This window comes from Marmota marmota, unplaced genomic scaffold (assembly GCF_001458135.2).
Source record: "Marmota marmota marmota unplaced genomic scaffold, marMar, whole genome shotgun sequence".
Classification (NCBI taxonomy): domain Eukaryota; kingdom Metazoa; phylum Chordata; class Mammalia; order Rodentia; family Sciuridae; genus Marmota; species Marmota marmota.
Genome location: NW_026000108.1, coordinates 4,663,238 through 4,672,280, shown reverse-complemented (window position 1 = coordinate 4,672,280; position 9,043 = coordinate 4,663,238).

Genomic DNA, 9,043 nt, shown 5'->3' with positions numbered 1-9,043 from the left:
TGAGGGGCCTGATGGCTGTCAGCATTGGCGGGAGGAGGGCATCTTTCTCTTTGCACACCTGCCCAGCCTCACCTTTCCTGAAGTTTCCCTGCACCCCACCTGCCTCTCCTTCCTCCTCCCCTCCCTGTCCACCCTGGTGTCAGTCATTCTCCCTCCCTTCCTCTGGACTGGGCGTCCAGTCCTGCTGGGCCAGCCCTCGAGCATGCCCAGCAAACCTTGATGAAGAATCACAAACCCTTAAATTGCCCAGTGAGACCGTGGATAGGACTGCCAGGCGAAGCAAGTGAAAACTCGGACACCAGCTAAATCTGAATTTCAGGTAAGCCATGGATAACCTCTAGTATAAGTATCTCCCATGCCGTGTTTGGGATATACTTAGATTTAAAATCATCCACTGTTTATTTGCAATTCAAATATATTGGGGCATCCTGTATTTTATCTGGCAATCCTATTCAAATACCTGGCTGACCTGCAGGCTTCTATAGCTCAAGCCCTTCATTTCACACAGGGATAACAGATGCCCAGAGGGGAAAAGAGCGCTCTCAGGACACAGAGCAGGTTAGTAGCAGCTACCTCCAGGCACCTGGGACCCAGACCAGGGCTTTTCTGAAAAAATAACCAAGGGAAGCAGAGAATGGCTTCTTCCTAGTGAGGTGGGGGCCAGAAAGTGAGCGCGGAGCTTCAGGCAGCAGGGGTGAGGATCTACCTGTGGGCGGAGGCTGGGGCTGACTCCTGACCTCCAGGCCTGGGGGGCCTCCATGTGCTTTTCCCCACTGACCACAGGGAGTTAGACTAGCCGGGCCTGATGCCTCCAGTCTGAATGTCAAAAAGACACACCGAGGCCCAGGCTCCATAGTGTCTCTGCGTAGCTCAGGTGGGGCACTGACCAAGGCACTTCCTTCCCAGGCTCAGTTTTCTGATCTGTAAAATGGTGATCTCAACACCCAGCGGGGTGCTGGGGACGGAAGCAGATGCATTTGACGCAGCACCTACACCCTGTGGAGGGTGAGGGGGCCTCCAGAGGCTGACATTCATGTGGTGACTGACAGCTGCTCTACACGAGCGCCAGGCCTGTGCAGACTGTCTCCTGGCACCCAGGCTGAGGCTCTGCAGAGGTGACTCCATTCACAGTGAACCTTGGAGCTCAGGTGTGGATTTGGGTCTCTGGTCTGGCCTGCAAGCCCCTAGCCCAGGGCATAACATGCCCCACCTGGTGAGCTGGCATTTATAGGACCCTAAGCCTCTCCTCTGTCCTGGGTCCAATCCCAGCAGCTAGACCAGGACCGCAGCGTTGGGGTGAGGCTGGGACACACCCAGAGGCTGCAGGCTGCAGGGCTTGCCCCTTCCCTGAAATGCCACTCCCAATCAATACAGTAGGTCACCTGGGGCCTACTGGCCAGATAATTCCAGGCCCAGACCTTGGGGGAATGTGACCCCAGGAAACCAAGTCCTTTGAGGTAATGGGGCCCAGTTCAGGACCAGAGTGCCCTTGGACAAAAAGGTTGCCTCTGTGCAGAGACTGCCCTGCCTTCTGGGCGGGTCCGCTGGCGCCCTCTAGTGAGCAGAGCTCAACATCCTACCCTGCTCAGGCTTCCTGCACAAGGAGGCAAGTAAGAAAAGCGTTGGACGTGTGACCCAGCATGTGGACAATAACTGACACCACAACCCTAGACAAACAGTGTTCACCCCACTTCAGGATGCCCTCGGACAGGCTGTCTTTTCTATTCCATGGTTAAAACTGCTGGGCTCAGCCCACTGGGTTGGTTTCCTCATGTGTCATGGGCTATAGTTTAAAAATCTCAGGAAACCCCTCCGGCAGCCCCAGGTTTGATTACCCACATTTATGACCAGACAGATCAGAGTCCCAAGCCTGAATTCTTTCCTCTCTTTCCTCTGAGAGGCAAGAAGCCTGGGCTGCTGTCTACCTCTGCCTCCTGCAGGGTTGGGCCTGGCTAATATGCCTGGGACCTGGGAGTCAGAGGGGATGCCAACGGTGTAGAGCTTCCCCTGAGTAGCAGGTGACCTCGGGTAAGTTACCTGACCTCTGGGGTGCTCAGTTCCCCACCTCAAAACCAGGGAGGACCACGCTGGATTGTTGACAGGGTCATGGGCTCGTGGAGAGCACGCAGCAGGTCTTGGCCCTCAAGGTGACTATGACCGTCCTCCAGTTTGTGTGACCTCAGACTTTACACAGGGTCCACTCACAAAGGGTCTTGCTCTGGGTTTAACACCAGGCTGCCACCAGCTTCAAATTCTTAATTTTATCTTTGAATTTGTGTTTCATATGTGACGATGGGACAGGAGGGCAGGGGACACGTGCCTGGGGTGGTCTGGGGTGCTATGGAATCTGGGGACAGTGCTGGACTGGGGGCAAGGACTCAGGTGCTGGCAGTGATGGAGGGTGACCCTGGTAGAGCAGAGGGGCTCATCAAGGGGCCAGTTCTCAGACCATAGAGAGGCCGCTCACCTTCCCGTCCCGGATCCTGTCACAAGGCACCTGGGAAGTACTAACTCTCCAGCCAGAGGGCTGGGACAGGAGCGGGGGAAGCAAACCTCGTCAGTGAACCACCACGGATGGACTGTCCACAGACCTCTTGACCCGGCAGTTACTGGCACCCAGCAACTAGTTGAGAACCTCTGGATTCAAAGCCCGCCATGACACTGTAAAGCAAATCTCCAATAGAAACTAAGTGGAAAGATGGACACGCTAGCTCAAAAGAGCACCGTTTTCCTATGGGCCTTTGATGGGCCGAGCTTTGGTGAGGAGGACTATTTTAAAATTAAATCCCCCTCGGAATTCAAGACTCGGTGATCCAATGCATAAACAGGAGGCTGAACTGTATACAGATGGTGAAACTGCTGTTGGTTTTGTGTGACCTCCACCGGTTACAGGAAATGCCGACAGTAAACATTAAAATACTGCTGTATACACTCGAAAGTAAACCCAGATTTACAGCAAACTGATTTGTATGAAAAGTTAAATCTGTTTAGAAAAATTATTCTGTATGAATCATCAATCCCTAAAATATTTATTTCAAAGTTATTCATCAGATGGGGCCAGGGTTGTGACTCAGTGGTAGAGCACTTGCCTAGCACATGTGAGGCATGGGGGATCCATCCTCAGCACAACATAAACATGAATAAATAAAATAAAGGTATTGTGTCCATCTACAACTAAAAAGAATATTTAAAGAAATTATTCATTAGAAACATATCCCGATGTTATCACAGCCTGTGAAATTCTCTTAACAGCTCCAAAGACTGTTGCAGCCACAGAAATATCCCTCTCAAAATGAAAAATGACCCAAAATGATGTTTGGTCTTGCATTTGCCAAGAAAAACTGACATCACTTTCAATGATAGCTGTCGAAAACGAAGTTGTAAAAGTACACATTTCGATTGACCTAAATGAATTTGCAGAAAAGTGAGCCAGAAAAATGGTAAGACTATCACAGTAGTAGAGTACTGTTGTGTTATATAGATGATGATTCGCACAGTGTCCTTTTCTACTTTCTACATTTGTGTTTTGCTTATGATCCACTGTTATCTCTATCACATTGCATAAGCGGCACATTTTCAAAGGGAAAAGCTTTTATTTAGTTTCCTTTTCTGCACTTTCCCCCCGCTTTTAGATGCAGGGGCCTGCGTGTTGTTAATTCTGAACTGGGCCCTCACATCATGAAGCAGGAGAACTGAGTGTAGAAAACTGTAGCTGTGGGTATTGCTGTAACATTCCCAACACAGACTTTCTTCCTTCGGGAATCTCCAGTGTGTGTTCTTGGGGGAGTCACAGCTGCGCCTTCCCTGTGGCACCAGGTGGTGGGGTTCGTCCCGTGGGTCCTTCTCAGAAGGGGGTGCAGGTGAACCCACGCTCCTCCTCCTCCCACTCAGAAGTGTGCTGGCCCCATGGACGGGTAGCAACCACATCACTGGACGCTCTTTACAAATGCAGAATCTTGAACTCGCCCCAGAACTGCTGATGCAGATTCTGCATTTTAATAAATATTCCAGCACGATGAGTAGGCGGGTGAGACGCTCGAAAGGGCAGCCCCAGGGGAACTGCTGGCGCCAACTCACCCAACTGCTCAGCCAACTCACCTTTGCCCTGTAAAACTTAGTCACGACTGTTGCTATTCAAAGTTTGACCACCGGGGGGCACCAGAGCCAGGTCATTTGCGCTCCACTTGCCAATCAGGAGCTTGGAGATAGTGTCAGAAGAGAGCGGCTTCCTCCACTCCCTCCACCCTACCGGGCGCAGGAGCTTTGTGCCTAACTCCTCAAAGGCACGTTGAGTTGAATTCTGCATTTGCAAAGGGAATGCTGATCTGAGATCAGAGAGCTGCTTTCCCTATGAGAACCCTGTAGTTGAGGCCAGCATGCAGGGATGGGGGCCTAGGCCTGGGGCTGCTTCCCTATTGCTGCTGGGTGACCTTGGGCAAGTCACCCCTCCTCTCTCAGTCCAAGCATCTTCATCCATAAAGTGCAGGCAGTTGGGCCAGGAGACTCCCGAGAGCCCTCTCAGCCCACAAGGCTCAGCCCAGCCCTGAAGTGCTTCCTGATACAGCCTTGCCCTGGGCCCAGAGCCTGCCAAAGAACTGGGACCAAGCTCCCAGCTCCCATCTCCCCAGGTGAGACAAGCTCCTTGCCCTGTCGTTCAAGGCCTGGGAGACCTGTAGCCCCTGGGATTGGGGGCATCTGGCAGACCTGGATCCCAAGGTGCCCAGCATTCTAGAGGCAACAGGAAACCATCAGGTGGGTGTGAGCATGGGTGGAGAGGTGTGGATGACGAGGGCACTCACCCACCAGCCTCACAGACAGGGAGACTGAGGTCCAGCAAGGACGTGTCCCTGTCACGGGTCCTGTGGCCAGGGTCAGTGGTGGAACTGGGGCCAGAACCCAAGCGTCTGGGAGCTGGGGCAGCAGCCCACATGCTGGAGGCTTTGTTCCAAGGGCCTGGGGCCCAGAACTGGATGCTCTCCTAGCCTGGGGTTCTGGGGGAGCTGGCACTCACTGATGTCCCCCCGGGACCTGCTTGCTGCCCAGAGCAGAGCTCCAAGCCCCGGGCAGCAGAGCAGAGAGGGCTGTGAGAACTACCCACGTTCCTAATGCTCTTGGGGTTTCTGCCAGGATAGCAAGAGCAAGGGTCTCTGCCCACAGCAGGGTCCTGGTGCAGTCCTCCCCTCGGCTCCCAACTCAGGAACTGGAGACCCACTAACCTACTGGCCACGGGAGGTCAGCTATGTCATCTCAGAGCACCATTCTTACCAGGGCACCCCTCTGCTCAAAATCCCCAGAGGGTCCCCATTGCCTGGACAATAAAGCAGTGAAGAGATCCACTGTCTGTCAGACTTGGGATCCCAGCCACCTGCCCTCGGATCCACTGCCCAGCACCCCATGCCTGCCCCTGGCTGCCCACCCTGCCCACCTGCCTTCTTTCACCTCTGTTCAGAGGTCCTACCTGTGCCAGGCACTGCCCCAGGCACTGCCCCAGGCACTGGGGGCAGCAATGGGCAGACAAGCCCCTCTCTCTTCAGGCATTTGTTCTGATAGACACATACAATAGCCCACCTGTGACCCATGGCATTTAGCAGGGAAGGGGATCGGCACTGTCCATGGGTGGTCAGGGAAGGCCTCAGTGAGAAGGTGGCACATAGCCAAGGCATGAGGCATGGGAGCAGCTGTGTGGGTGTCAGGAGAAGCATCACACAGAGAGAACCACAAGTGCAAAGGCCCTGAGGCAGGAATAAGTTCAAGCATGTATGAGGAAAGTGAGCAAAATGAAACTGGGCCAGGGTGGAGGGCCAAGGCTTTGTTCAAGGAGTGGGGACAAGGCTGCCCAGTGAGCCTAGAGGGGCAAGAGCAGAAGTGGGGACCACTAGAGGCAGCCTCCTTGCCCCCCCCTCCAGAGCTCCCTAGGAGCTGTCCCCTCTACCTGAAACTCCCCCCTCTGAACTGTGGCCAAAGACACCTGGCTACTCATTTGAGCAGAACTCACTTCCATGTCCCCTGCCGATCAACCCAGCTGCTCCTCTCTGCACCCCCAGGAAGAAACTCCCTCTTTTGCCTCGGGATGCCCACTTGCTTAGACCCCCAACAGAACCTCTCACTTGTGAATTTTTCTTCTGCTTTGGTACTGAATGCTGAGTCCTTAGAGAGCCGGCGCCCATCTGCTTTTACCACCAAGAAGTCAGCACGCCAACGAAAGCTCTAGCAGTGCCTGTGAGTGCAAGGGCCCCGGGGTATCCGGCAGGGTCACCTGGGCAACCTCCCCTACAGCCCGATGGCAGTCGGTGAGAGGGGCAGGGCAGGGCAGGGCCTGAGCTCCTGTGCTTGAAACATTCTCCAAGACATGTCAGCCATGTGCTGAGGGCGAGGCCCCTTGCTGTTTGTCAGGTGCTGTCCCGGGCGTTGGGTGCATTCGTCTCCAGAGACAGTCTGGGCAAGCACAGCCAGATCGTCCCGAATTCAGATCCGCAGCAGCCAGCGTTAGCTGCCAGTGTGGAGCCAACGTCTCTGAGTCCCAGCTCCTCCTCTGCAGCCCTCGATAGCCACAGGCCCCTGGGGCGGGGTCCTTCCTTCCCACCCCTCTGAAATGGGCTGAGAGAGGAACATGAACTCGGTAGAGGACCATGGGGCAAAATGAGGCCTCTACTAGGCAGGGGGTGTGGGTGGAGTGTCGTGTGACCAGAGAGCACAGCCAACCTGGGTGGCTCGGTGCAAGCACCAGCTCTCAGGAGAGCCCCGCTCAGAGGTGGGGACAGCCTCCCCAGTTCGTCACGCAGTCCACCACCACAGCTGCAGGGTGGATGTCTCCAGGGCTGTGGCTCTGCCATGCAGCATCCAGGGGCAGGTCCGGGGCCTGAGGCTGCGCTGCTGCCCGGCCCGGGGATGCCAATGTTGCCGGTCCTGCGCATGGCACTTGGAGTGAGCCTGGACCTGCCCCAGCCCTGCGGCACTAGGATCTGCGATGTCACAGATGCCCCCAGGGATGGTGGAGACCGCTGGTGCAGGGTCTTGGAAGAATGCGTATTTGGGGACTCAGCACAACGTGGAGAGAGGCCAGCAGATTCGTGTCTTTCCGGCTGCCTGTCACCACCTGTTAGCGCCTCTTGAGGTTTATTTTAGACACAGTGTTATTCACATAATATCCTATCGTCTGCTCAGCAAAACCCCGACGTGAGCCTGTGCGGTCTTGCCACAGTGACCAAAGGACCAAATTGGTCAGACGACAGGGGAAGGTGGGGCTGGGCTGGAGGGAGGCGGCTCTGTTCGGGCCACTTACTCCAGGACACCTCCCTTGGCACGGGCCAGTTAGCGAGCTCCCGAGGCGGACTTTCCTCCAGTGTTGCTGACAGGGAAACTGAGGCTGGGAGTGGGACACACTTGGCCCGGGTAGGTGGGTGGCAGAGGGTAGGGCTGGGATGAGACTCGGGTTTATTCACGGGTTGCTGGGCTGATCAGTGGCCCCCAAATTCACGCCCACATGGACCCTCAGAATGTGACCTATTTGAAGAAGTGTCTTTGGTGACGAAGTAAGTTGAAATCGAGTCACTGACCCAATGCAGCCGGAAAGGAGAAGGAAATTCGATACAGGGAACCCGAGGCCACATGAAGAGAGGTGCCCAGGAGCTCTCGTGTCACAGTGGGATAGGGACCAGAGTGATGGTGCCACTGGACCAGGTCGGCAGAGAGCTGCAGGGAGCCTCCAGGAGGAGGCCAGGAGCACATCCTCCTACTGAGCCTCGACAGGGGGCCAGCCCTGCCCAGCCTGGACTTCCGACTCCGACCTGTGCAGGGACACGTTTTTGTGGTTTCCAGCTACTTGTTTGTGGAGCTTTGTTTTGGCAGTTCCAGGAACGCCAGCTTAGCGAGGGGACCAGAGCAGGCACATACCAAGTAAGGAGCAGGACCAAAGCCCTGGACGGCAAGTGCACCACACCAGGGCAAGTCCCCAGAGCCCACAGCCAGGCCGGCAGCCAGGAGGGCTTTCCGTGCAACTGGTGGGGAGGGAGGACTCAGGACAAGCCAGCAGGTGGTGAGGGAATTCTGGGTATAGGGAACAGCCTGGGCAAGGCCCCAAGCTGGGAAGAGCCTAACATCCCCAAGGAAGGGCAAACAGGCCAGCAGGACAGGCCAGCATGGCAAGGTGCGGAGAGGGCATGAGCCAGAGATGCAGGGCTGTGAGCAGAGGCACAGAAGGACCCCGCTTCCTTCCCAGGCAGGCTATGGTTTGAGTACGACGTCCATCCTCTGAAACTCACGTTGAAATTCAATCTTTGCTGTGAGATGGACGAGGCAGGTACAGTTATAGGTTTAAGAGCACTTAAGAGGTGAGTCAGCTCTGCCCTAATGAGTGGGTTCATCCATTCCCCCGTGAATGGACTTGCAAGTTAATGGTTATCTCCGGAGCGGGCCTGCTACCAAAGCCAGTTTGGCAAGGTCTCTCATGCGTTCCTGGCCTCTGGCCCTCAGGTGCCCTGCCCCACTTGAGCACTCTGCCAGCAAGGCTATCACGGCTGACTTGGGGACAGAACCATGAGCCAGAGTGGACCTCTCTTCTGGTCTGGTATGGTGCTGCTGGCAGCAGGAAGGGGCCCGAGGGCATCAGGAGGTCTGGGGAGGGCCGAGGCGGGAGAGAGGCCTGTGCTCAGGTTTAGGTAATTCTGACTACTAATAATGGAGGGTCTGAAAACATCGATTCATTCATTCATTTGTTGGTTCAGCAGGTGATGATATAAACACCCCCAGGACCATGGCCAGGCCTGTGAATGGGAAGAAATGGTCAAGAGAGTGTGGGCTGCTAGTCAGGGTCTGAATTCTGCTTCTACCCCTAGGACCGTGTGACCCTGGACTAGTCACCTCACAGCTTTCCCCCACCATGAAAGAAGGAGAACAAGAGATTAAATGGTGTCCTCTGCCAGGTGCCCACGGGCTTCCTCTGGACCCTATGGTCCCACACGCTCACACCTGGTATGCACATGCCACCAAAGCTCCTTCTGAAAACAGCTGTGTGTGCTGCCCCGAGCTCATGCCCTGGGTCCCC